Source organism: Callithrix jacchus, chromosome 12 (genome assembly GCF_049354715.1).
Source record: "Callithrix jacchus isolate 240 chromosome 12, calJac240_pri, whole genome shotgun sequence".
NCBI classification, from domain to species: Eukaryota; Metazoa; Chordata; class Mammalia; order Primates; family Cebidae; genus Callithrix; species Callithrix jacchus.
This window is the reverse complement of record NC_133513.1, coordinates 103,350,883-103,364,526: the sequence shown is the minus strand read 5'-3', so window position 1 is coordinate 103,364,526 and position 13,644 is coordinate 103,350,883.

The following is a 13,644-nucleotide window of genomic DNA, read 5'->3' as shown; positions in this document are numbered from 1 at the left end:
GTCTCCAACCCATTTTGTACCTAGCAGCAGAAGAAACACAGCTCCACTCATATCAATCTCTACTCGCCCATCGTATAAATCCATCGCTGGCTTCTTATTTTTAGGATCAATATTGCCTTACTGTGGCCTGCAAAATGCTGTGCGGTCTAGCCCTGTCCCCTTTCCCAGCCCTAGTCCCTCCCGTGGGAATCCCTCTATCCATGCTGCAGCCATCTGAGATCTGAATGTGAATTGAACTCGTTCTTGCTTGGGGCTCTTCTTGCTAGCACAGGCTGTTCTGTCTGCCTGCCTCATTCCTCCCACCCCACCTTCCACAGGCTTACCTCTACCTGTTCTACCTGTCCTCAGACCTCCACCGAGGCTCCACTTCCTCCAGAGAGCCTCCCCTAATCCCTGCCAACCCTCAGGATCTGAGGTGCGGGCTCCTCCCGGACACCTCCAGAACACTCTATTTAGTTTGTTTGCCAGCCTGTCTTCTCTGCCAGCCTGCAGCCTCTGTGAAGGCAGGGGCACATTCACTGCTCTATCTGCAGTAACCAGGGTGGCCCTGGCACACAAAAGGGCTCACCGGTTACAAGTTGTGATTTTTTTACTGTTAAATTTCTGAGCAACATCAGACTGCAAAGCATTGGGGGGTAAAAGGAGAGGAAAAGAGAGGCCAGACAGCCAGGCAGTTCTTCACTTCGAGCAACACAACAGAATCACCCGTGTGGCTTTCAACATGTCAATGCTCGGGTGTGGTCCCAGAGATTCTGATTCCATCGGTTGGAGGTGGGCCCGAGAGTGGTACTTTTTGAACAATTTTCCAATACTCTATGTGCAGCTGAGTTTGAGAGGCCCTGGGTGAGCCCTAAGACTCAGTTCACAGGGTCTCAGCTCAGTAGGTCCTTGCTGATAGAGGTCATCGTCTACTGCTGGTGGAAGGATGGGGTCTCCAGATGGTTTCCCTTGCCACAGCTCCTTTCCTCAGGGTGTGGCTCCCTGAGCTGAGCCCCAGTGGTTTCCTCCCCATGGAACCAGTCAAACAGCTCCCTACTGGCTCCTTGGGGAGACAGCCAGGCCCAGAAGTAGGAACAGGGGCTGGGGTCTAGCCCAGCAGGCTGGGTCATGGGTCTCCTGCCAGAGCCAGGCCCAGGGGAATTCAGCCAATTCCACAAATATTTGCCGAGCACCCAGACCGGGCCAGGTGCTTTGCCAATGGCGAACCTGGTAACCAAGTCTGGCTGCTGACCAGCCCCATACCCAGCCTTGGACTAGGGCTCAAAGAGGAGCTGGGTGAAGAGTACCAGTGGCTGGCTGTTGGCACAGTTAACTCCCAATGCCCCTTCCATGATTACCTAAGCAAAGTGGAAGGTGTGATCATCACATCCCACCCCAGCTACCCTCTGTCTTTCCTACGGCCTAGTGTGGCCAGAACTGTCGCAGCAGAATCACCTAGGAAGCCTGTTAAAAACATAGGTGTCCTGGGCCCCACCCTGGAAATCTGTTTCAGAAGGTCTAGGGTAAGTTCCAGTGATCTGTGTTTTCACCCAGTTCCCCAAGGGATTCTGATGCAACAGGTAGCCAATGATTCTAGTGTGTAGCTGCCTTTAAGAATCACAGCAGTCTAGGCCAGGAGCGGAGGTTCACACCTGTAATGCCAGTATTTTGGGAGGCCGAGGCAGGTGGATCACTTGAAGTCAGGAGTTCAGGACCAGCCTGGGCACCATGGTGAAATTCCATCTCTACTAAAAAAAATAAAAATTAGCAGAGCATCGTGGTAGGCACCTGTAATCCCAGCTACTTGGGAGGCTGAGGAAGGAGAACTGCTTCAACCCGGAAAGCAAAGGTTGCAGTGAACTGAGATCACACCACTGCACTCCAGCCTGGGAAACAGAGAAAGACTCTGTCAAAAAGAAAGAAGGAAAGAGAGAAAGAGAGAAAGAAGGAAAGAAAGAAAGGAAAGAAAGAAAAGAAAGAAAGAAAGAAGAAAAGAAAGAAAGAGAGAGAAAGAGAAAATCACATAGCAGTCTAATTTTCTCAGGTGGGTTGAATGCCTTTGGGGGGAAGGAGATAAGTGAACAGAAAGAAGTTTCTGGGCTCAGGAAACTCAGCCACCGCTGGCTCTGACTGGCTTCACAATCATCATCCCCTCATCATTCATCAAGCATTGAGCTGGGTAACTTGCTCAACCTCATCCTACCCTGGTAAAGCTGAGGTCATCCCAATTTTATAGCCCAGAGAAGATCAGTTACTTGCCAAGGTCATAGACAGAATGGCCAAGTAGGGGTTCTGGGTCTGAAGTCGCTCACAGACCCCGGGGGAGGCTAATGGTGCAAAACACCGCCAGCTCTGGGTGGAATGAAATTGATGTGCCGGGGGAGGTAAAAGCCAAGCGCTCAGCAATGCAGAGAAAAAAGAGATTCATGCTTACTGGGGACTAGCAGGGAAGGGTCCAAAGGAGGTGGTACCATTTGGGCTAGACCCTGGTAGAGGAATTCAACTTTGGCATTCAGAGAAGGAAGGGAAAGAATACCAGGCAGAGAATGCAGTGTGAGGGGAGCCATTGGGATGGGGAGAACATATTGTGGGAACAGTGGGTGGGTTGATGTGGTCGTAGCACGGGGCATAGAAAAGGACATGGGAGTGATGACGCAGGAGAGGGCAGCTGGAGCCTCCTCACTGGGTGGTCACTGGAAAATGGCCAGAAGTCTGAATGGGGCAATAACAAGGCCAATCTGGCTTTAAGAAGGTAACCCTGGTGACAGAGGGCTGGGTGGATCAGAGCAATCGTAGCTGGGTTATGAGATGACTAGACCCAGCCAGGCAAGAACAGTGAGTCACCCTACTTCTCTGGATCAGTTTGTTCCTCTCTAAAATGTAGATAATTGTCCCTCCCTGACATCTGTCCCAGGCTGTTGTGAAGATGAAAGAAAAAGGGGGATGGGAAAGAGTGCTGGTGAGCCCCAGGGACAGAAGGAGGGCTTTGCAGGTAAGAGCCAGAATTGGGAAGCTGGAGGCTGTGTGACAATGATGTGCCCTGGCTAGTGACCCCGGTGCATGGCTACAAGATACAGCAGCATGCAAACAAGATACAGGCCAAGCACAGGAGGGGTCCCGGTTCCCAGGAGGCAACTGCATCTGGACTCAAATTGAGAGAGAGAGAGAGAGAAACCCCTCCAAACCTATCTGAAGCAGGTCTGCAAACTTAGCTGCTTCACCATTTGAAGGGGTTCTGTGGGTAGAATTCTGTTTCCTAAAGGGCCTCAGGGACACCTGTCCCAAGTCAGCATCTCACAGAGGTTTTGCCAGCACCAGCCACTTCTCCAGCATTAAGGTGGTTGTCTGAGTGTGTCCAGTACAATTCCTGTCTTGGTAGGAATCACTGCTGCAAGAGAGAGGGCTGCCAAGGCCCTGCCTCCCTCCAACCCCATCCTAGCCCAAGTCTTAACTGTTCTTCCAATCCAATTCCACTTTGGGCCAGTGCTTAACCCAGAGTAGTGCTTGTGAGCCTCACAACTCTAGGGAGTGAGTTTTTCATCCTAATGCTCTCAGATGAGCGAAATGAGCCTCAAAGAGTCCACACAGGTGAGGCACAATGGCTCATGCCTGTAATCCTAACACTTTGGGAGGCCAAGGCAGGAGGATTGCTTGAGCCCAGGAGTTCAAGCCCAGCCTGGGCAACATACCTCAGCCCAGAAGTTCAACACCCTGTCTCTACAGAAAATACAAAAGTTAGGCAAACATGGTGGTATGCACCTGTCATCGCAGGTATCTGGGAGGCTGAGGTAGGAGGATCACTTGAGTCCAGGAGGCTGAGGCTTCAGTGAGCTGTGATCCTGCCACTACACTCCAGCCTGGGTGGCAGAACAAGTCCCTGTCTCCAAAACAAAACAAAAACAAAGAGTCCACACAACTAGTGGGTAGAAAACTGGGCCTCAAACTCAGGCCTGTGACATTAAAGGCTGGGCCTGTCCCCACTGATCAGTCATTCTTCAGACAAGCTGAGGTGTCCTCTATAGACCAAATATCTGGAGGTCAGAACACTGAGATGCTAGTTATGTAAGGGCCAGGTGTGAGTTGGTGAGCTCATCAAGAAAATGCTTCCTGCGCCAGGTGTGGTGGCTCACGCCTGTAATCCCAGCACTTTGGGAGGCTGAGATGGACAGATTACCTCAAGTCAGGAGTTTGAGACTAGCCTGGCTAACACGGTGAAACCCCATCTCTACTAAAAAATACGAAAATTAGCTGGGCATGGTGGCACATGCCTGTAATCCCAACTCCTCGGGAGGCTGTGGCCGGAGAACTGCTTGAACCTGGGAGGCAGAAGTTGCAGTGAGCTGAGATCTCACCACTTTACTCCAACTTGGGCAACAGAGCAAGACTCGGTCTTAGAAAAAAGAAAAAAGGAAGTGCTTCCTGGAGGAGGCAGTGTGATTCCGGAGGTGGGGACAGGCAGGCTACTCGAGGCCTGGGCTGCTCTAGGCCCAAGCAATGGGCTTTCTCAGAGAGACACAGTCCCGACCAGACCTGGGCCTAAGGCGGTGAGTCCAGTTCCCTCTTCCTATTCAGATTTTCCCGGGGTTTCTGGATTCCTTTCCAAAGGACCCCCGTGGGAGAGGGAACAAGGCCTGAGGATTGAGGATCTGGGGAGGGGTTGAGACCCTGGGATCCTCCTCCACATGCGTGTGTTTGGGCCTCACAGATCTGGAAGAATATGCCCTATCCTGAGACCCTTGATGTCTACATAAGCCACTTGTTTTCAGAATAGACAAAGGTTACCTTCCTGCCCTTTGCCCCGAGGCCCCTGGGTCCTGGTGTGAACTGTTTGGGCCTGACCAGCCAGGGATGGGTTCCACCATTCACATTGCTCAATGACACACTGGCCTCCTGGTGGAAACTTCCCCAGTTGATGGAGAGACCACACCTTTGTTTTATGTTTGTGTAACCCCAACAAAAGGCTGTAGGTCTCCTGGGAGCATGACCTTAGCTGTGGAATGACCAGGCTTTCTTTTTTTCTGCTTTCATTCTTCTTCTTCTTTTTTAACCCTCCTACCTTCTCCTGCCCTCACCAGTTCCAGTGAGGCCACCATTCCGGTGACCTCTCTCCACCAAAGCCTTGCCAAGACCCCACCAGCTCCCCCTTGCATGACTGACAGAGAAATCCCCATCCCCTGGGCCCTCATTCTCATAATCACAGCCCACGCCCTCCCCAAATGGGGCCAGGATTGCTCTGTTTGCTTTTGCTTTGGATTTTATTAAATTTTTTATTTTAAACAAAGTTACACGTAAGCACAGATTTCTGAGAAATGTCCACAGAGTTAGTCATTGAACAACTGCAGCCCTGACCCATCTCCAGGGGTGGCCACTTTCAACTCGTGAAACTGATTCTTTGGAATGTCCACTTTCATATCTCTAAATAACATCTCACATAGTTTCTTTCTGATCTGTGTCGTTTTAGGAGTTTTTTCTTGATTTCCTGCCCTGGGAGGCAAGGAGTTCTTTCAGCTCCTATTGCCTCACACCCACACCTGCCTCTCTTCCCAATGCAGCCACGCCATAGAGGGTGATTTTGGTTATATCACTATTCCGTGTTGACCTTTTCTGACTATGTAAACACTAAGGCCAGATGAGCCATATGGTAGGCTAGGATTAATTTTTCTACCTTTCTTTTCAATCTGGGAAGTAACCAGCTCATGGGCAGCCTCAGATACCACAGCCTAGCAATGGTTTGGTTCATCTGATCCCAGCCACTGACATCACCAAACCAAACCCTTCACTGCTTCTTGAGACACATCTGTGGTCAGGCTAATGGTGACCTTACTGAGAAGACATGGTCCAAAAACTTGCTGGTATCTGTTTGCTTTATGTGTCACAAGAGGCCACTGAATGGCTGCTCTGAGGTGGATGCTGAGTCAGAGTGAGAGGTTCGAATTCAGCCTCTGCCTTCTGTGGCTGTGTGACCTTCAGCAAGTTACAGATCTGCTGTGAGCTTTGTTTTCTTCATTTGTAAGATGGAATTAAAGGAGGGAGCCGTCTAGTGATGGGGATAGAATGAGATACACCTGTAATGCACGGAACACAGGGAAAGAATGACAAATGGGGGGCATTGTTATTACCACTGGGTGAATTATTAGTAGGGGCTCTTTCAGTGAATATTCCAGAATAAAGTAATGGCATGCTTCAAAAACATTCAGGACTTTTAAAGTAGTTAATGGGCACACGCCCCATCTCCCTAAGAGCACAGCCAACTTGAGCCAACTTCTCCGAAGAGCACTGTTGTACCAGGGCATTATGCAGCTCTCGACCAGGCATTGAGGATGGAGGTGTGGTTGGGTGGCATCCCTGGGTACAAGGAAAGGAGTGGGTCTTCCCCACTTCTCCCTATTCTGTTTTTTTTTATGGTGTCACTCAGCTAATTTGGATTGTACTGGGGGCATCGTCCTCCAACACGGACCACTGGCCTCCAACAGGGACCTATGCCATGTCAGTCTCAGCTACCTCGTGTTGCTCCTAGGAGAGAGTTGACCATCTGGCCCCTCCTAGTCCCTTTCTTGTGTATTTGGGAGGGGGTGTTAACCATATATAATATGTGCTAATTTTAAGAGATTCAAACACTGCAGAAGTATAAAAGAAGAAATTTTAAACCTTTTTTCTACCCTAGAGGTAACTGCTGTTAACAGTTTGTCACATGCCCTTCCAGGATTTTATTTTCTATGCTTTCAGTGTGTGGGCGGGGGGCTGGATAGGCTGAGGCAGGTGGCTCACTTGAGCCCAAGAGTTCTAGACCAGCCTGGGAAACATGAAACAGGGCAAAACCTTTTCTCTACTAAAAACATAAAAATTAACCAGGCATGGTGGCACACACCTGTAATGCCAGCTTCTCAGGAGGCTGAGGCGGGAGGATGGCTTGAGCCTGGGAGGTGGAGATTACAGTGAGCCGAGATTATGTCACTGCACTCCAGCCTGGGAGACAGAGTAAGACCCTGTCTAAAAAAAATAAAAATAAAATAAATGTATGTGTGTGTGTGTGTGTGTAGAATTAGTTCAAGTATTATATTCAGTTACAGTACATGAATATAAGGCATATACAGTAATACAATGAGATCACACTGTACTTCAGTTCTGTGGCTTGCTTTTTCATATAATAATGTACCATGGACCATATTCCAGTTTGCTCCAGCAGCCTGCTGGGTATGTTTTTTCAGGTTGCCTTCCATTTTTACCGAGACAAGCAATCTTGTGATAATCTTGCTCTTGCAGATATCCTTTTGTATTTGTGCTATTATTCTATTGAAAGTAGGTTTCTACAGCGTGAAGATGAGGAAAACAGCTCAGAGGCTACTCCTCAGCTATCTCCCTGGGGCCAAGCCCCCTCCTCCCAGATGACCTTCTCCAGTTTCCCTAACTACCCCCACCTCCGTCCACTAACACACCACTCCTCCCAGGAAATGTCTAATTTCGGCCAGGCCAAGGCAACCAGGGCGTTTCACGTGTGGCTGAAATCATGAAACCTTCCTTTGCTATTGGTTCTCATGGAAGACAAAATGAATTCAGCCACTGGGATTTTATGGTGTACATCCTTGTTTCAGCCCATGATGGAGCCTGTGCTGTGCCTTTACCTCCTATGAGGGCAAACCTGCTTACAGATCAGAAAGGATTATTATTCCTGCCTTCGGCCTTTCCACAGAGCTCCTAGTTTCATAAAATGAGGAAACTGAAACCCAGAGAGGGAAGTGGCCCACCCAGGGCTTGCCCCTGGCCATTGGATCAGAATCTGAGTTTCTGGACATGGGCAGTAGGGGTGGGAGTGGGGAGGTGGAAATAAGTTACAGAGGTGGGGGAGTGGGGCTATTTATGCATCTGGCTCTCTGCCAAGGTTTCCCATTCAATCCCAATAGCCATGCTAGGCAATGGAGGTGGCATCACATCCATTTTCCAGAAGAGGAAACTGAGGCATATCTGGCTGTGAAACTACATCTGTCAGGCTTCTAAAACTCCCATCCTTCTTCTCTTGATTTACAAAATATGAGATCCGGGGTGCAGCTCTCAGGTTTGGGGATCTGAGATAATAAACAGCCCTTCCAAGTGTTCCTGTCTACCTCCCTCCCCACGAGCACAATGCCCATAGAGATGTGGGCTCCTCTTCCAGGAGGGCCCAAATCTGAAGAGGCGCAGCCAGGCTGCTGGAGGCCTTGTCTGCCCTCCACACATAGCTGTGAGACTTGCAGACAGCCTGGCAGACTCCCACCTCTAGCAGGCTTGGAGCACGTGGGTCTCTGGCCTCTGCACCCCTTGGTGGGCAACGCTGGTGAATTCTCAAAGATCATGTAGCAGAGTAGGATCCAAGTGGCAGGAAGAACCTCCATGTTCTCCTTCCTGTTCCTTGGCTGGCACATCAGCCTGTGCTTTAGGGAAAGGGGCGAAATCTCCTCTGGAGGAGCCTAAAGGGCTGGGTTTAAGGGAAGATCCACCTGGGCTCCCCCATTCACTCACCCTCTGCTCCATCTTGGGCAGGACCTTCCTCCTGGAGACTCCAGCCTCCTTCCTAAACCCAGCCTGGTTGCTGGGCACTGGGCACTGGCAACAAAACACTCCCCATGGGGCCAGCCCTTGCCAGGGACTGAGAACAGTGATCCTCCGGGAGAAGCCTGTTACCCAAGGCTAGGTTACGGGGAGAAGCGGGGCTCACCGGGAGCAGCTCCTGCTGGCTTTGTGTTTGAAACAGTTGTCAGGAAATGCCAGCCGCTCCTCGGGCCTATAGCTTCCTTCCTTCCCTCACACCTTTTGAAAAGGTGAGCTCCTGGAAGACAGAGCCCCTCAGACAAGCCCAGCTCACCCTCAGTTCCAATCTCAGCTCCACCTACTCCGCCTGTTTCTGGACACGATTCCCACCACCCTGGGCTGGCCAGAGATCCCCAGTCTCCTCTCCTGCCCTTCCCCAGGCTGTTCTGTCATTTTACAATTCCTAGTATTGTTTTTCCCTAACAAAAGCAACACAAGTTTTCTGTTAAAGAAAATATTAAAAGCAGGGCTCCGTGGTTCACTGCTATAGTCCCAGCTACTTGGGAGGTTGAAGTGGGCAGATCATTTGAATCCAGGAGTTCCAGCCCAGACTTGGCACCACAGTGAAAGACTATTTTTTTTGTTTTTGAAAAAAGGTGCCACTCTGTCGCCCAGGCTGGAGTTCCGTGACGTGTTTGTGGCTCACTGCAATCTCTGCTTCCTGGCTCAAGTGATCTTCCCACCTCAGCCTCCCAAGTAGCTGGGACTATATATGGGCACGACCACACACAGCTAATTTTTAAAATTTTTAATAGCGATGGAGTTTTACTATGTTACCCAGACTGGTCAGAACTCCTGGGCTCAAGGGATCCACCTGCCTCAGCCAAGTGCTGGGATTACAGGTGTGAGCCACCACACCTGGCACCCATTTCTTAAAAGAAAATATGGCAGAAATGTCTAAATATAAAGTAGAGGAAGAAAACCAGCCTCCATCCCAATCCCAGATATACCGTATTGCATGATGAGCTCAAACTACGATCTGCACCTCATTTCTTCGAGGAAGTTTCTTTGAAACAAAAACTGATCATGTCTCCTCCAAGTTTAAATTACTCCAGCAGCTTCCTACCACTCTCAGGTCAAGTTCACTCCTGATCTTGGCTATCAGGCCCTGCCGGCCTGTGCTTCAGCCTAGAGCTTCCTCCTCCCGGCCACACTGCAGCTTTCAGGCTCCTGTCCTCCCTCTTTCTCCACCTCTTGTCTTTTCTCCCTTCCTCTGTTTCCCCTTTTACTTTTGCACAGGCAGAGTCCCAGTCCCCACCTGAAGCACCATTCACCTGGTGACCTTCTCTCCCTTTTCAGATCCCAAATGACTTCCTCTGAGAGGCCTTCTCAGATCCCCTGCTCCCTCTTATCACAGCTGCAATTTCAAATTCACATCTAACTGTTTGGTGGTCTTGCTTCCCAAGACCATCCAATTCAAGACTAAACAATTAAAGGGGGCAGAGCTCTGTTTTGCTCACTGTTCTCTCCGAGTGTCGGCACATTGTGGATGCTCAATAAATACTTGGATGTGTGGACATAGTAAGTACTAATTATCTGATTGCTTACATGGGTTAGCACAATGCTGGGCATGGGGGAACTCAGGGGATTAATACAACAAGGGCAGGTTCTCAAAGGCTGGGGGGTAGCAAGCCAGGGATGAGGCAGGCAGGGGTTTGGGCAAGTGCCAGGATGTCATGTCAGTGAGTTACAAGGATATAGATTTCGAGGTTCCTTTGTGATGTCGTTAAGTCGTTGCCCGACAGTCTTCACTACTGTTCCTGCTAATCACAGGCCCCTGCAGAAGGGAGTCTTCGCTTCTACTTTTCTTCACTACTTGCCTGCAGCCCATGGCCTCCCTCTTAGCACTTAGCCAAGCCCAGGCCAGAGGTCTACAGAATGTGTGTATTAAAAGACTGGATGGATGAAGGATGGTTGGATGGATGGATGGATGGATGGATGGATGGATGGATGGATGAAAGAGCTAAAAAAGCTAGCAGGGCCTAAGAGATCCTTTATTCTTACTATAATTTTTCAAATGGGAAACTGAAGCCTAAGAGAGGTGGACTACATACTTAGTCACTTCCTCACTTTGAGAGCTTATATTGACTTTTTCTTTTCAGTCTATAAACATGTTGAAATATCCTTCACTCTAAACAAAACAAACACCTCTTTCTCTCTTCCCTACAACCTTTCCCTGGAGTAGGACTTCCCCCTTTCCTTTCACTGCCCAACTTCTTGAATATCTTGTAAAGCTCACCCACTGGACTTCCTCATCTCCCATCACCCCTTGACCTCTAGCTTTTGGCTTCCATCCACATCACCATGGCAACAGCTCTGAAGTTGCCAATCACCAGAGACCTCCTAGGCCCCAAGTCCTTCCTTGGCCCAGGTAGTGTTTGGCACTGTCACCGAATCTTCTCTGAACCCCCAAGGCACTGCTCTGCAGAGGGGCCACTCTTCCTGTCCAGAAAGCTACTCTCTTCTGGGACCTTTAATGGGGCCTCTTCCTTCTAGCACCTTCCACCACAGCTGTGGCCTCAGCCCTTTCTTTGCTCTCATTCTGTATTCTCTCAACATTACTGAGCCATGCAAGGCTCTTAGCTGCATCACCTTGTGTAATCCTTACGCTGACCCTCTGACACAGGTGTATTAGTGTTATCCACGCTTTACAAGTAGAGAAGCTGAGAACCAGTGAAGATAAGTCCATTGCTCCATGCCACATAGTTGGTAAGTGGTATCTTTGGGACTCAAATAAAATCTTACACTTTTCTTTTCCTTCCTTCCTTCCTTCCTTCCTTCCTTCCTTCCTTCCTTCCTTCCTCCCTCCCTCCCTCCCTCCCTCCCTCCCTCCCTCCCTCCCTCCCTCCCTCCCTTCCTTCCTTCCTTCCTTCCTTCCTTCCTTCCTTCCTTCTTTCCTCCCTCTCTCCCTCCCTTTCTCTCTCTCTCTTTCTTTCTTGTTTTTTGATGGAGTGTTGCTCTGTCACCCAGGCTGGAGTGCAGTGGTGCAATCTTGGCTCACTGCAACTTCCACCTCCTGGATTCAAGCGGTTCTCCTGCCTCAGTCTCCTGAGTAGCTGGGACTACAGGTGCGTGCCACCACGCCCAGCTAATTTTTGTATTTTTAGCAGAGACGGGTTTTACCATATTGGCCATTGTGGTCTCAATTTCTTGACCTCATGATCTGCCTGCCTTGGCCTCCCAAAGTGTTGGGATTATGGGCGTGAGCCACCGCACCCAGCAAATCTTGCTATTTTCAAGCCTATACACTTAGCTGCCAAGCCACAGCTTTCTCTTAGCATTCTCATCCATGCTCGGACCTTGTGTCTCTTTTTATTACTAGCAAGTTGGTATTTTCAGAGGTGACCTCCCTTTGGAACTCCAGGTTTGCTCTTCCAAAGTCCTGATGAAATTTTTCTTAGATATCCCTTTAAAATCTTGAAGCCAGACTCCTCAGGTCTTTTGTTCACTTGATCTAGGGACAAATCCTTCCCTGCCACCCTCAGGCTCACCTGCAGTGTCAGCCCCCATCCCTGCCCCTTGCCCAGTCTGCCACGATCTCCTCCTGTCTCCTCTTGCGTCTGACCCCCTCTCTGTGTGTTCTGAAGCAATCTGGTGCTCTCTGCAGTTCCACCTTTGCTCAGAGAGGACCTCCTTCATGCTCCTTTGACCAGCAGAAATCCTTTGTATCTAGAAAGTAGGCAGGCAGGAAATGCTCTAAACATCAATAGTGGTTACCTCCAGATGAGCGGGATCCAGGTGACTTTTATTTTCGTATCTGTTCAGTGTTTTCCAAACGTCCTACAATGAGTATGCTTTACTTTATACTCAGAAAACTACTTGGTAACGTAATTTCAGAAATGAATCTTACTCATCTGCCCTGCCTACTTCCTCTTTGAACCCCGTCTGTAGCCTGGTTCACGTGAGGCCTCTTTCAAGTCCCACTGGGGCTTCCTTGGCTACTTGAGAGCCAGGCATTTGTTCACACATGATGACCCGCTTGTTCCCTGCAGCCTTCTCCCCAGTGCCCTGGGTGTACTGGGTCACCCCACAAATGCAGAAGAAACAGAATTAAAATAGACATATTCAAAAGAATATTCATCAAAGGAGTAAGAGACTGGGGACCCTTCAAATGTCTATCCAGAGAGGCCTGGTTAAATAGCACATGGGAGGTCTAGGGGTTTGCCTATAGCCCTTCGAAAGAAAGACATAGTGTGCAGTAAACCGCCATGGCACATGTTTACTTACGTAATAAACCTGCACATCTTGCACATGTACCCATGAACTTAAAAGTTGAAAAAAAAAAAGAAATGCATAGATCCCAGCTCCCAATATGAATCAATTTCCAAAACATGGCATTAATTTTTTTTAATTCCAGTAAAAAGAAATACAAAAAGTGGTGTGCACCTGTAATCCCAGCTACTCAGGAGGCTGAGGCAGGAGAATCACTTGAACCCAGGAGGCTGAGGTTGCAGTGAGCTGAGAACCCACTACTGCACTGCAGCCTGGCAACAGAGCAGGACTCCATCTTAAAAAGAAAAAAAAATCCAGTAACGTGTACATAGAATATTCTCATTTATTTAAAAAATAGAAGGGTAATCACACACACACACACACACACACACACACACACACGTACATACAGATACCTAGAATATCTTTTTGGAAGGCTATCCTCCAACTGGTAACAGCAATTGCTTTGCGAAAGGGATAGAGGGACAGGGGGCTGGATAAAAAACATCAGAGGAGGTGTGAGCATTGTTTCTGTTCAGTTTAAAAAACTGTTTGCATTTACCTTTTAAAAAAGAATTAACAAAAGGACTGGGTGTGGTGACTCACTCCTGTAATCCCAGCACTTCAGGAGGCAGACGCAGGAGGATTGCTTGAGCCCAGGAGTTCAAGATCATCCTGGGCCACAAACTGAGACCCCCATCGCTATAAAATAATTTTTAAAAAAATTAGCTGGGTATGCTACCCGGGAGGCCGAGGCAGGAGAATTGCTTCAACCTGCAAGGCGGAGGTTGCAGTGAGTCCAGATCGAGCCATTGCATTCCAGCCTGGGCGTTAAGAGCGAAATGCCATCTCAAAAAAAAAAAAAAAAATAGCTGGGTGTGGTGGCAG